The sequence below is a fragment of the Phodopus roborovskii genome, unplaced genomic scaffold (genome assembly GCF_943737965.1).
Source record: "Phodopus roborovskii unplaced genomic scaffold, PHOROB, whole genome shotgun sequence".
NCBI classification, from domain to species: Eukaryota; Metazoa; Chordata; class Mammalia; order Rodentia; family Cricetidae; genus Phodopus; species Phodopus roborovskii.
Genome location: NW_026125893.1, coordinates 455152 through 469523, shown reverse-complemented (window position 1 = coordinate 469523; position 14372 = coordinate 455152). Strand labels below are relative to the sequence as shown.

At 39.8% G+C, this 14372-nt stretch overlaps 1 pseudogene; it reads right to left on the bottom strand.

Annotated features, from left to right (window-relative positions):
* Positions 1-3553: 3553 nt before the first annotated feature.
* Positions 3554-4152, bottom strand: LOC127217916 (CDKN2AIP N-terminal-like protein; annotated as a pseudogene).
* Positions 4153-14372: the final 10220 nt, after the last annotated feature.

Here is a 14372-nt window from a genome sequence, read left to right as displayed (position 1 = left end):
GGAGTCAACATGGAACCGCCAGCCTCTGCTCTCTCGTAAGATAAGACCACGTGGAGATTAATAGAAATGGGTTAATAATTAAGACAGAGCCAGCCAATAAGAAACAAGTAACAGGCCAACAGCATTATATCAAATACAGGGTCTCAGTGTGTTACATGGGGCTGGCGCGGCGGCAGGACAAACCAGCGGCCTTACACTAGGACACTGCTTACACTAGGGTACAAGGTGTATTCTAAGAGATTCATATAAAGTTCCTCACAGACCTGGGAAGGGACAAGTCCCCCAGAGCACAGGGGAAGCGGGGGGGGGGGGGGGGGGAGCGAATGGAGAGGAGAGAAGTAGGAGAAAGCACGGGGGAGGAAAGGAAAACATGTGCGACTAGGAAGATTGAGCCCTGTTAGGAATAGAAGACAGGAGAGAGAGAGAGAGAGAGAGAGAGAGAGAGAGAGAGAGAGAGAGAGAGAGAGAGAGAGAGAGAAAAGAGAACATAAAAGAGAGCCAATATTGGATTGAAGAGAAAATTGAACACAAAGAAAGGTCTAGAGAACTACAAGACTGCTGCCAACTAACAATTTGAGCATCAGTGGAAAGGCTACCATAAATGCCCTTCCTGGATAGTGAGATCAACAACTAACTTATCCATGGAGCCCTCATCTAATGCCTGTTAGAAACAGGAGCAAATACCCATACATAAACACTGAGTCAAACTAGAACCCAGATGCAGATGGAGAGGACAAGACCAGGCTGCAGAAACACATAGAGACAGCTTACCTGAACAAGGAGGAGCTAACTGGCCCCCAGACTGATAGCTGGGAAGCAAGCTCAGAGTCAGGCCCCCCTGAATATGGGTCTCAGCCAGAAGGACTGAGCAGTCCAAGGGACCTCAGACAGTGGAGCCAGGATGTATCCCTGGTCCACAAAAGGACCTTGTGAACACATCCCCCATGGAGGGATAACTGCCTTAACCTAGAGACAGGAGAGAAGCCCTAGTCCCTACTTCACATGACCTGTCAGAGCTACATGACCCCAACTGGATGGCATTCCCCTACATATGGAATTGGGGTGAGGGGATGAGAGGGGAGGGTGGTTAGGGTGCATATGAGAGGGCAGAGAGGGTAAAAGGGAGGGAGGGAGGGAGGGAAGGAGGAAGGGACAGAGGGGGAACTGGGATTGACATGTAAAATAATTAAAAAAAGAAAGAAGGCATAGTCAGTTTTTTTTTTTTTTTTTTTTTTTTTTTGTCTACTCAATAAAAATGCCCTAAACCAGACCCAACCCTAATATGGCTTGGGGTCATGACAAATGTCAACATGTTGTATTAAAGAGTTACTTATCAAGCTTGCAACCCATTAAACAAAACATAATGTCCTCTGCCCTTTCTAATAAGATGGGGAAGGTCATCTAAATTTAGGTTCACAGATTCTTGTTTCAAGTCCTAGTTCCATCTGACTCTGTAAGGGACCTCAATGTGTTCTGGCACAACCCCTGAGCCTGAGCCCTGCTCATTCATTGATAATGGATCAATTACCTTCAGTAGGTTAGAGAGCAAATCTCCCTTCAGCCTGCATTGCCTGCATTTTCTGCCTCCAAACAAAAGCCCCTTAGATGGATATTCCTGCTTCACCTATGGTGATTATTTTGCCATTGAAGAAAAGAAAGGAGATCTACACAATCCCAAAAGAACATATGGGTTTATTAGGGTAGGGGAGACTGAACCCCAAGCATTCCAGCATAGTTTATAGCAAAACTTCTTAATGTGTAGTTCTGACAGCCCAATAGAAAGATCACAAGAAATTTGACAATGAAAGTTTCTGAACACACAGTGATAAAAAATTAATCTCATATATACAGAATATACATCATCCATATATATTAAAGAAAATCAGGTGCCTTTGCTAGGATTTCTATTGCTATGATAAAACACATGACCATAAACAGCTTGGGGAGGAGAGGGTTTATTTCAATTTACAGCTCTCGGCACAGGTCTGGTTCATTATCTTATCTGAGCCTATTTCTGAACTCTCCTGTTGTATAACACATGATATGAGTTAATAAGATTAGAATTCTAAAGTTTACATTCATCCCATCCAAGCTACCAAGGTTGGTAGATTATCTATCTCACAAATTGTTACCATTGGAAATACTAAACCTTGTTAATTTATTGTTATACAATAAACTCTGACATTGTGGAAAGACAACATATTCATATATGTTTCTGGCATATTTCACAATAAATTTTAGGAATAATTATTTATTTAACATCCTTAAACTGTCTTTTTTTTTTTAATAGAAAAGCTGTTTTATTGGGGGTTTGTATACAGAAAGTACATTATAACGTGAATCATCACAATTTTTCATTTAGTTTCTAAGCCTCACAAATTTGACAAATGATTAGAATGGAGGAGGGCGAGACTGCATTTGGGAGACAAAACTAAGTCTCAGTGATTTCAGCCCTGAGCTCAGTCACTATGTTGCCGAGGCCTCTGTAATTAGCATCTTGACCTCCATTGCCTGGGGAGTTTGTCTTGACTGACTCCTGCTCTACCCTGGTCAATGGGGACTGCAGTTAGGAAACACAAAGATGTGGCCTTCATCTCAGGCCACCAAGAATGTCGTCCCGCTGCTCTGACCCCAGACACCACTGGCCCCAGCTTCTGGGTATCTGATTTCCTGTACTCAGTATACAAAGTCAAGGCAGACCCCACTGACTTACTGACCATAAAGGGCCTGCCATTGATGAGTTCTGCTGTGGTACACTGTCCCACTGCTACCCACAGTTCAGGCATTTACCTAATGGTGAGACTAAACAGAAGGAACTGAAGGGGGTTCAGAACAGACATATCAGCTGTCAGATGGAATATCAATACCACCACCTCAGACAGAGCAAAGCACAATTGTACTACAATCTAGAGATGTACAAGACGGTTCTCCAAGTCTGAAAACCTTCTAGAAACAAAGTGATGTAGGCATATGAGCAGCCTGAGAGACCTAGAGAGTCTAGAAATCAGCCAGCTAGCTGGCTGGACAAAGCTGTATATTCTTCTAAGAATTTTTAATCTGACTAGCTTGTTTTTTTCTCTCCCTGCAATACTGGGGACTAAGTCCAGACCCTCAAGCATGCTGTGCAAGCACTCGCGCACTGAGCCACACCTCTGGCCCTCAGCGCATTTTAAAATGAGGCCAGATGCTTTTGTGTAATCACCCTCCTTCCTATGAGCTAGCTGGGCTACTACTTCAGGCCTGCAACATGATTCCCATTTCCCACACAAAGATCTGAGAGTCCAGCAGTGGGTGCACTCCAATGAGGCAGGCAGTGAATGTTCAGTCCTTCAGTGGCCATAGGCAGTGAGCTATAAGTACAGAGCGGGTTCAGATAGAAATAAGGAGAATCTGGCTTGCCTTGGAAGGACAAAAATGAATGGGGGTGAGGCAAAAACCAGAACTGCATTGAAAGGTACTGTGCTAAAAAATATCAAATTATAAAATCCATTACTGTCATTATTATAACAACATAAAAGGCATTTCAAACAAAGTTTGGCTTGGACGATGCTGATGAAATTTCAGAGTTTGTTGTTTATAAATATATAAGTATGCATATGTACTTTACAGCAACAGCTTCTGGAAGAACCAAGACTTCTTTGAAGTCCTTGTAGACACATCCCTTTCCATTCCAGCTGCTTCTATGCTGCAAACACCAAGAATCTCAAGAGCTGCCATGGTTCAGTCACCTCCACCCTGGCCTCCTTAAGCCTGTCCCCAGGGGTGGAAATATGGTAGATCTGTCTTAGCTTTGATGCTTTTTCATTAATTCACTTCTGGTTGTAAACTGTGGCAGGTCTTCCACTTCAATCCCGTCAGCCATCTCTATTACCTTGTCCAGAAGGTCTTTATTGTAACTGCAACTCAGGAAGAGGTGGTTGGCCCAGACCATGGATAGGGACAGCAGCTGGTCCAGGCGGCCGCTGCCGTGGGTGGGTCTCGGTAGTAGGGCAAGTGGCGCAGGATGAACTCCATGCGCGCTTTCCATTGCTTCTCGCTCTCCGAGTAGGAGCGGAACTGCTCCGCGAAGTTGGCCGCCTGCTGCACCCCGGAAACCAGCTCCTCTATTGAGACGGTGGCCTTACCACCCACCTTGACTCCTGCTGCTGCCATCACCGAGGGTCGCACTAGCCTGCCGCCTTCCCGACACCCCTTAACCTGTCTTATACTGATTTTTAGGTGTTGTTTCTACATATTTTGAAGCTTCAAAGCTAATGGGCCTACAAACGAAAAACGATGAACATCACTGATAATTACTGCCCTCTACCCTGTAAATAAATATGGATACTTTTATGTATTAATTAGAACTAGCGGCTGAAAGTACTATTTCAAAATAGCAATTGAATGAAACAAAATCCCAATTACTAACAGGTTAACTAAGAAAATGAGGGTTTTGTCCTGTGTATCGGTAAAGCAGGGGAGTCTGGTAAAGACATTATTAGCATTGAGAAGCCAACTGACAAAAGGCATGAGATCAGATGGAACTCTGAGTGCCTCATGAAATAGCATCTTTAAATGATTTTCCATACACAATAGCCCTTTAAAGTCCAATCGCGAACACTGTCATGAAAAGAAAAACCAAAACAACATCAGCAGCCCAAGCAAAAATTTCAAATGTTCTTTGAGCTGTAATCCAAACTATTAATTACAAGACTTGTTTAGGTTCTGTGTACAATTAGTGTTTCTTATCTCTGTATTTTGTTGGTTTTCCTGTGAGACATACCTCCACAGTGCTGGGACAGTTGTTTAATCACTTCATGTCTGAAAAAAAAGCTACTGCTAAAACAATAGATATCTATGGACTGTGTAACTCCACTGCCCCATCAAGCATATATTTTAAAAATCATCCTATAATGAGTTTTCTAAGAATTTCATAAATTCAGTGAAAGTACTACCAGTCATTTAACCAAGCAACAAAAGCTCTGAAGCAAACAGAAAGAAAAACTGTGGCTGCTTGGAGCTATGTGGTTGCCTGAAATATGGTAAGCTAAAGTTATGGGAAGTGGGGGTGGGGTGCGCGTGTGTGTACACACACACACACACACACACATATACAGGTGTGTGTTGCATATATGTAAGTACATGTAAAGGCCAGAGATGAATGTCAAGTGCCTTCCTCAATCACTGTTCTCCTCATTTTTGAACATGGTCACTTGCTATATCTGGAGCCTTACCATCTTGGCTACCTAGGCTGGCCAGTAGCACCTGCCTGTTTCAAACTCCCCTACACTGTGATTATGAGTGCTCACCAGCATGCCTTGCTTTTTACCTAAATTTTTGCATCCAAACTGAGATCATAGTGCTTGTGGAGCAAATACTTCCCCAACCAAGCCATCTCCTTAGGCACACATGGGATTTTGATAGAAGACACACACCAAAGGATCCCATGGCCAATTGAATTTGGAAATTTTCTAGCATATTTTGTCATTCTTTAGAGATAAATAAAAATGTTCATAATGTTTAACTGGAATCATTTTTATTGAACAAATTGAAATGTAGTGATTTACACCCAACTGCCTTTACAAAGAATTCAGAGGGGTCACCTGGAGAGACAGCTCAGCTACTTTGAGAAATTCTGCCCAAAAAAAGAAGAAAGGAAGGGAAGGAAGGAAGGATAAGGAAGGTAGGAGGAAGGGAGGGAGGGAAGAAGGAGAGGTGGAGGGAGGGAGGGACAAAGAGAGGGAGGGAGGGAATGATGTGACAGACTTTGATGATCTCCCATGGGAGGCCTCATCTTCCCTGTGGAGTGGATGGAGGTGGTATGGGGGTTGGTGGGGGACATGGGAGGATGGGAGGGAAGAGGGAACTGGAATTGGTATGTAAAATAAGATTGTTTTTAACTTAAATTTAAAAACTAGTATATTAAAAAAAGAAAATGAAAATGCAGCCCCCAAGAGCCATAGATTATATAACAAGATCCCCCAGTGCAAAGCCTAGGACCCTCTTTTGTATTGTCGGTCAGGAGAGTCCAAGAGAGTCCTACAACAATATAGGCTGTTACCATTCCCATTGGTGGTCTGCTAAAATTGAAGATAAGACCTTAATGATGTCCAAAGAAACCACATATTTCAGACACAGGCCTTGTGGGAACTGAACTGAAATTGACATAGGAATCTCCTCCTTGAGGGATATCTCTCATAATATCAAAGATGCTTTACAGGTTTCCAAGGAGGAAAAGAAATTAATAGTTATACACAGCTTTAATGTCTATGAATCACAACAATGGTCAAAATGGCAAGAAAGCTCAAGGGCACAAGAGTGGCATCTTATATTGAACTTATAACCAAGAGCCATCTAATTGGACTTAAGGCCCACTTAATCAGAAGGGACTCATAATTGAGACTGTAAATCTAGCCAACTACCTGCGATTGATGAAGAGGTGAACCTGCTACTGACACTTCCTTAAGCCAGTATAATTTATAGCTGCATTCTAAATACCCATCCTTTTCTCCACAGCTAAGTGTAGTTCTCACATTCATTTTTTTTAAAAAATCATCTTTTGAAGACCACCACAAAAATCCACAACTTGTCAAAATGCAGAGAATTAACTATACAGTGCCCAACACCAATTGATACAACCCCTAAACATAAGGTTCAGGGAACACTGCAGAAGAGGGACCAGAAAGATTTTAAGAGCCATAGGGCCAGTATGCTATGAGATAGTATCTTCCATATATGATGGGAAACGCTACTGATGAAATTGCAATTATCTGGTCACCTCAACAAGACCTACACAATGACCATCTAACTCCCCAGTGTGGATAAGAAATGTGACAAGGTCCTGCCCATACATGAAGAGCTATAGACAATATGTCCTAAAAGAAGAAGAAGGAATCTTCTCTGGACAAGCAACCCTCCATGGGTCATCCAATCCCAAGTGGTCATCTCTAAAGACATGAAACAAGCAACACTAAATGAACTCAGCAGAATCTGTGTGTGTGTGTGTGTTCATGTGTGTGTATTCACATGTGTGTATTCACATGTGTACATGAATGTATGCATGCATGTGTGTATGTGTAAAAATAACTTTAAAAAGAAGTATCCACGAATTTTGACAAGGGATACATTGCAGGACTTAAGCAGGAAGAGGATGAGGAAGAAATACAGAACACATGTATGAGATCCTCAAAAAAAAAAAGTGTTAAAAAGAAAGGGAAAGGCCCTTAAAATGTTTTCTTCTGGTTCTTCTGAAGTATTCAGCACATTATTGCTAGCCCTCCTCATTCCATTGCACAACACCACACTGCAACTTCTCATTCCTATCTAATTTTGTAACCACTAACAAGCCTTTGCCCATTCCTCATTCCCCCATTATTCCTAGCCTGTATAATCACATTCTGTTATCAACTTCTAGCAGTCTTATTTCACATTCCATACATGAGTGGATCACACAGTGGTTATGTTTCTGGTTCCCTCAACATCAGATTTATAACTCCAGACACACTGCCATTGATGACATGAGTTTAGTATGCTTGCTACATAGTACTCCACTGTTTCTGCACCAATTTTCTTTATCTACTCTCCAAATGATTAACATGTTACTTTTTCACTTCCTTCTTATTGAGAATGATGCTGTAATGTGAATAGAAGTGTAGATGACTCCTTAACATGTTGACATCATCTTTTGTGCATGTTCCCACTTGTGAGAATGCTAGGTTACTGGGTAACTTCTGGTTTTTTAAGGAACCACCATACATTTTCTATAATAATAATAATAATAGTAATGAGCATCCTTGTGAGTACTTGTTACTACTTAGTGGCTACAAAATTACATAGGAACAAAAAGTTCTAGTGTACTGTTGCACAATGGCTGACAAGAGCAACAATAATGTGCAGACTACTTCAAAAAGCTAGGTACCTTGTTACAAAGTCCAATCCCAAGTGGTAATCTCTAAAGACATGAAACAAGCAACACTAAATGAAATCAGCAGAATCTGTGTGTGTGTGTGTGTGTGTGTGTGTGTGTGTGTGTTCACGTGTGTACATGAATGTATGCATGTTTGTCATTTTAGTTGTATAAGAGTATGTAAACACTTCTGTCAGGTAAATTGTCTCTCCATTCTACTACATGTTTGCTATTCAGAAACTTATATTTAGTGCAATCCCATTGGTCTAGCTTTGCTTTTACGTCTTATGATTTTAAGATCTTTCCTTTTTTAAAAAAAAAATCCTGTTTGAATGCCCTAAAACATTCCCATTCATTTTCAAGTTCTTAAACTTACGACTTTAATTCATTTTGAGTTGTTTGTTTCACAGCTGAGAAACAGAAATATACGTTTAATTTACTACATATGGCTATTCAATTTTCCCAGAACTACTTATTGTCCTGTCTCTGACACATGTTCTTAGCACCTTTATCAATTTGAATATATATGTATTTATTTAATTCTATAACCTATATTCTACTCTGCTGGTCTAAAGGCATGCTCTTATTACAATACCATAATACATTGGCTACTATGACTTTGTTTTACATTTTATATGCTCCCTGTTGTGATTTTGTAAAAGATATCTTTAATTATTCAGTTCCATTTGTGGTTCAGTAAACATTTGGATTTTGTTTCTGAAGAGTATAATCCGGGTTTTGATGGGGATTACATAGAGCCTTGGGTATAATGGACATTTTAACAATGTTGATTCAACAAATAATGAATCCAAATATCTCTCTTTCTTTTTATCCACTTCAGTTTCCTTCATCATTGTTTTATGCCTTCCACTGTAGATGTCTTTCACTTATTTAAATAAGTTTATTCATAGAGATATATTTGAGATTATTTTCTTGAAAAGCACAGACAAGTTTAAAGAATTTGCTCAAAATTGTAGACAGCAATTGTCTTTGCTATCTACAAGACAAAAAATATTAAATATGCTATTAACACAAATCATACACCAGTGTAGTATGCCAGAAAATACTTGCATCTTGATGTACAGATGAATTATTCCAAACCAAATACACTTTTAGAAGACATATGGAATGTGAATGTGAACTGTAGCATACCTGTTTCATGGATGAATTCAATAAATGCTGAAAACATTTCTTGTTTTCCCAAGGGTATATAGTTGATAAGTAGAGCATAAAGAAATTTGGACAAGGCCACATCTCTGGAAACCCCTTGTGCTACTTGGTAAATATATGTATATATCTTCAAGACCAACATTGCCAGAAAAAGAAGCATAGAACACTATACACTATACAAGTTTTACTACACTCGCTTGTGCCATCAGGTTTCATCTTCTGATTTCATCCTTCACTTCCCAGACCTGATTTCCCATCCCTCTTACACCTGATTTCCTAGTTAACTAACTTCCATCTTGTTCCTGGCCACATCAAACCACTAATTCCCTTGTTTCCATTCCTTAGCTCTGAAATCATTGACTTAATTGAGACTGGATGTCAGTCTAGTTCCCTCCTCACCCACTTCTGGCCCAGCCCAACCCTGCTGTTGCCCACAGAAATTCATCACAGACACTCATGGGAAAGAACTGACATTACTCATTGAAGTCACTTCAGTTATTCACAACATTTGCCAATCAGGCAAATTTGTCAACTGTTTTGATGCTATCTTTCAGGGTCATTCCAGGATTAAACAATGCATTTTGTTCATCAAGAGAGAAGCCCTTTCTAATATTTGGTTACATGCCAATTCTTTCTTAGGTACAGGAGCAGCAATTACTTCTAGCATGACCTATGCACCTTATTTGAGACAGCATTTAGATGACAAGGTGAAAATTCATTATCTCATTCTCCTTTCTACCCTCTATTTTAAAGTCTCAAGTGATTTCAATGAATTAATCTTAACATAATTGACTTCTTGAAGATGTTTAAATTTCTTCAAATAAAATAACTAGACAGGTTGTCTTAGTATCATTATAATGAGGCATAGAGGCCCTTTGTCATAATGTCATTATAATACATTAATCCTAAATAATAAATTACATTAAAATATATTCAAGGTTCCTAGCTCTCTCAGGACTACCTACCTGTGAGAAGAGGTCAACACTGATATCTACAAACCCATGGTATCCCTGAAGAGTACCACTATAACATAAAGGCTGCTGTCACTGAACCAATACATAATTCCAATTATCATTACTTAAAATATCTGGTTTAATCTCTATACTGTATAATGAAAAATATTCTAGCTAGAATAAAAATAGATAATTTGTGTTAAGCAAAGAGCAAACAGGTTTCACAAAGAAAATATATAACAGAAAAAAATATAATGGTGCATATGCACTACACATATTCTAGATTTTAAAAAAAATAAAGTATGCTATGTTCCTTATGTTCTACACAGGTTGTATTTAGTGCCATGAGGGACCATTCAGACGCTTTTGGTTGTTTGGTTGCTTGTTTGTTTTGTCTTTTCTCTCTATATGAGACCTACTGCTTTCTTCTTTTATACTGCCAAAGACTACCTGGAATTCACTAAGTAAATAACAGTGCTAGCCCAAGAACTGGATGATATAGGACATTAAGTTCACTCCCTGTACTTGTAATTCAAAACCACTGAACCCTAGATTTTCCAACTGCTGCTCAAGATAGAACCTGTAAGGAAGGAATGTTACAACAAATCTGAACAAGTGAAAAAATATCTGCAAATTTTCATCAAATATTCCAGTGATTTTGAGAACAAGGAACAAAAGGAGGGTTTGAATGGAGGGATTTTTAAGACAAGTATCTGGTCTTGATTTTCCTGGTTGCCTCACTTTCTGGGACTACTGCTTACTTCTTATATTTGGTCCTTGCAGTTTTAAAATAAATTTTTATTAATTATTTGACAAATTCATATAATGTATTTTCATCATACTCACTATCCTTGTCCCCAACTCCTGCCATATCTACCTTCATCTCCCTATCCACGTAACTTTAGGTTCTCTCTCTTGTTTGTAAACCTGTAGTGTTCAGTTTCTGTTGCCCAAAAACTCTTGGGTTTTGGGCCTGTCCTGAAGTATGATCGACCTGCTAGAGGTCACATGATTAAAGAAACTGGCTCTCCCTCTCCTGAAGGTATCAAATGCCAATAGCTCCTCAACAACGGGTGGAACTTTATAGTCACCCCAACTCCTCTATGCTCATAGATTGTCTGGCTTGAGCTTTCACAGACCTTGTGTATACTGTGGGATCATCGATATACCCTGCTATGCCTAGAAAATAATTTCCTTAAATCATCCACCATCTCTGTCTTTCTTCCTGTCTAATCTTCCTGTCCTTCTTCTGTAAAGACTGCTGAACCTTGAAGATAGGGATGTTATAGAGACATATCGTTTAGGGCTGAACAATCTGCGATCTCATTCTCTGCATATTGACTAGTTGAGGGTCTCAGTTAATCACCATCTATATCAAGAATAATCTTCTCTGGTAAGGGTTAAGAGATTAACTGATCTATGGATATAAAAATAAGTCATTAGTAATCATCTTAATATTCTGTCCATTTAGCAGAATGATAGTTACATGTTCTCTTTTAGTCTATCTATGACCTATCTAGGAACAAGTTCTTGTTTCTGTTAACAGTGCTGAGTAGAGGTTTCATCTCATGGAATGAGTCTTCTACCTGGTCAGAATTGGTTGGTAAGTTCCATAGCTTTTGTGCCACTAGTGCACTAGTGGGCATATTTTGTCAGGCTAAGCATTATTGCAACTCCCAGGGTTCACAGACAAATGATATTTATGAATAACTTCTCATGGTATGCATAGCACATTCTAGGACTATTAAAACTGGCCAATAAGGATAAAGTTTCAAGACACCAACTTGACCCTTGCATTTTTTGTTTGTCATGTATGTGTCTTCTATGGTTTGACAGTTCCATCTCTAGATAATGATTCAACAAAGATTTCAATACCTACCAGTGGAATATGCCCTTCTCTTAAGCCCCTCAACAAGGCAACAAAGACCTTCTATTCAAACCATTCCTAAGTATGGCTAATGTTTTTGTGGCACCTGATGGAACCCCTGACAGAGCAACAACCAATTCAATTGGCAGGACCCACATGTTACCTGTACAGCCTGAAGGAGGTACAAGAACAGATCTACAATCAACTATTTTGTTCTGACCAGAAGGACTACTAATAAAAGAGTGGAATATGGATATATCTTTTACAGAATTTTCACAAACATGGTCCAGAAATCAAAAACATTTGTATCTGTCATGACAGCGCTGCAGCTTCAACCATATGGCCTGTGCCCTATGACCAAGGCTTTTGACCAGAATTGAACCAGAAGTGCCCTATTTGCATAGCCTGTACTTGCATATGAGAGACTTTATCACTCAAAACTATGTGTACAACAACTCACACTAACTTCCTCAAACTCTACAGTGGTCAAGTATACATGATATAAATCATATGCTGAGAAACTGTACACAGGAAAATTAAACCTAACCAAATCTATTCTTCTCCAAGACAGAGATACCCTGCTTGTCTATTATCTATTGCACTATGCTGCTGCCTAACCAGATGTCCTATCCCAATATTGTTCCAGGATCCATTCAGCTGCCCACCAATCTTTCTACTTCTACCACAGTGGCCAGTCAGCTCTATTTTCTTCAGTGTATCTTCTCAGTGTATCTCCAAGTATCTCAGTTTTCAGAATATGTTTTTCTACATCTAGAAGACTGTGCAACTCAGACCACAAGAAAAGACAGGAAGAGCTGGTGGTTAAACAAGATAGAAAATGAAGTGCTATGCCAATAAAATACAGTAATACATTGTAAGCTGAAATAATAAAAATAACGACTTTCATACTACTTGGCACATATAGCTGTCTGTGTGTGAACTGTTGGATGAGCATATTTTAGCCAGTTTTTAATTATATTTTCTGGATTTTCTGTAATTGTGATACGAGATCTTTAAGAATTTTAGACACATATATCAAAAAGAACTTTTGTCTATAAAAAAGAGACCTATCTTGCTCCTTAGTTACCAGAACCCAGACCAGTAATGGCAAATACATTTTAGGAAGAAATATATTTTCCATCTTTGTGATGGCTATTCTTAGTTGTCAACTTGACTACATCTGGAATTAACTAAAATCCAAAACTGTAAGGCACACCTGTGATTAATTTTTGCTTAATTTGAAGTAGGTAGGTCCATTTCTAATCCAGATCTCTGAGGTAGGAAGACAACACACATTTAATCCAGATCTGGAAATGGGGGAAGACACACCTTTAATCTGGGCCACACCTTCTTCTGGAAGCCTACACAAGGACATAGACAAAGGAAGATTTTGCTCTTTGCTTGCTTGCTTTCACCTTGCTAACAAATTCATTCCTAGCATTAAAGCCTACTTCCTCAGTATTTCCAGGTGTAGTAAAGACCAGCTGACACACCCTGCCTTGTGGAGAGAATAACTACTGGATTTTTTGATTTTCCATTCACCACCAGCCATTGTAGGATTAGCTGGACCATAACCCACTCCACAGGGAGGGTGATGCCTTCCAGGAGGGATCAACAAAACCTGTCAAGTCATTTGGAGTAGGGACTACGCCCTCCCTCCTGCCTCTAGGTTAGGGGAGTACCCCTCCAAGGGGGATGTGCTTCAGGGTCCTTTCATGCACCAGGGATACTTCCTGGTTCCACTGTCAGAGGTCCCTTAGACTGCCCAGTCCTTCTAACAGAGAGACCCATGTTCAGGGGGTCTGAGTCGATCCAATGCTTGTTTCAATCTGGGGGTTCATTAGCTCCCCCTTGTTCAGGTCAGCTGTCTCTTTAGGTTTCTGTAGCCTGGTCTTGTCCCCATTTTCTTGTCACTACTCCTTCCCTGCATCTGGATTCCAGTTCAGCTCAGTGTTTAGCTGTGGGTATCTGCTTCTGTTTCCATCAGCTACTAGATGAGGGCTCTATGATGGTAGATAAGTTAGTCATCAATCTCATTATTAGGGAAGGGCATTTAAGGTAGCCTTTCCACTGTTGCTCAGATTGTTATTTGGGGTCAAAAGGAATTTTTCTTAATAAAAGAAAGGACCCGGATTATAAGAGGCAACAAGTGCCATAGCAGACTGGGTCTGCCATTTATCAATTCATGAATCCTTTGGAAAACTTCTTTGAAAATCCTCAGGCACTGTGAATTTCACTCAGTTCTGCTTCACCTTTAGCAACAAGAAGGACACTGTCCTGAATTAAAAAAAAAAAAAAAAAAGATGGTATGCTCTGGATGGTCAAAACTCATGTGCAGCTGGACATGTGAGGCAAGGATAAAATAACAAAAACTTCCTTTGCCCTGGTTTGAGATCTCCAATGATTTCAGGCTTCTACAGTTTATAATCACTAGGGCACAGCACCATCAAGTTAAAAGATGTTAACTGATACTAGTAGCTATCAGCTTTGTGTTAGC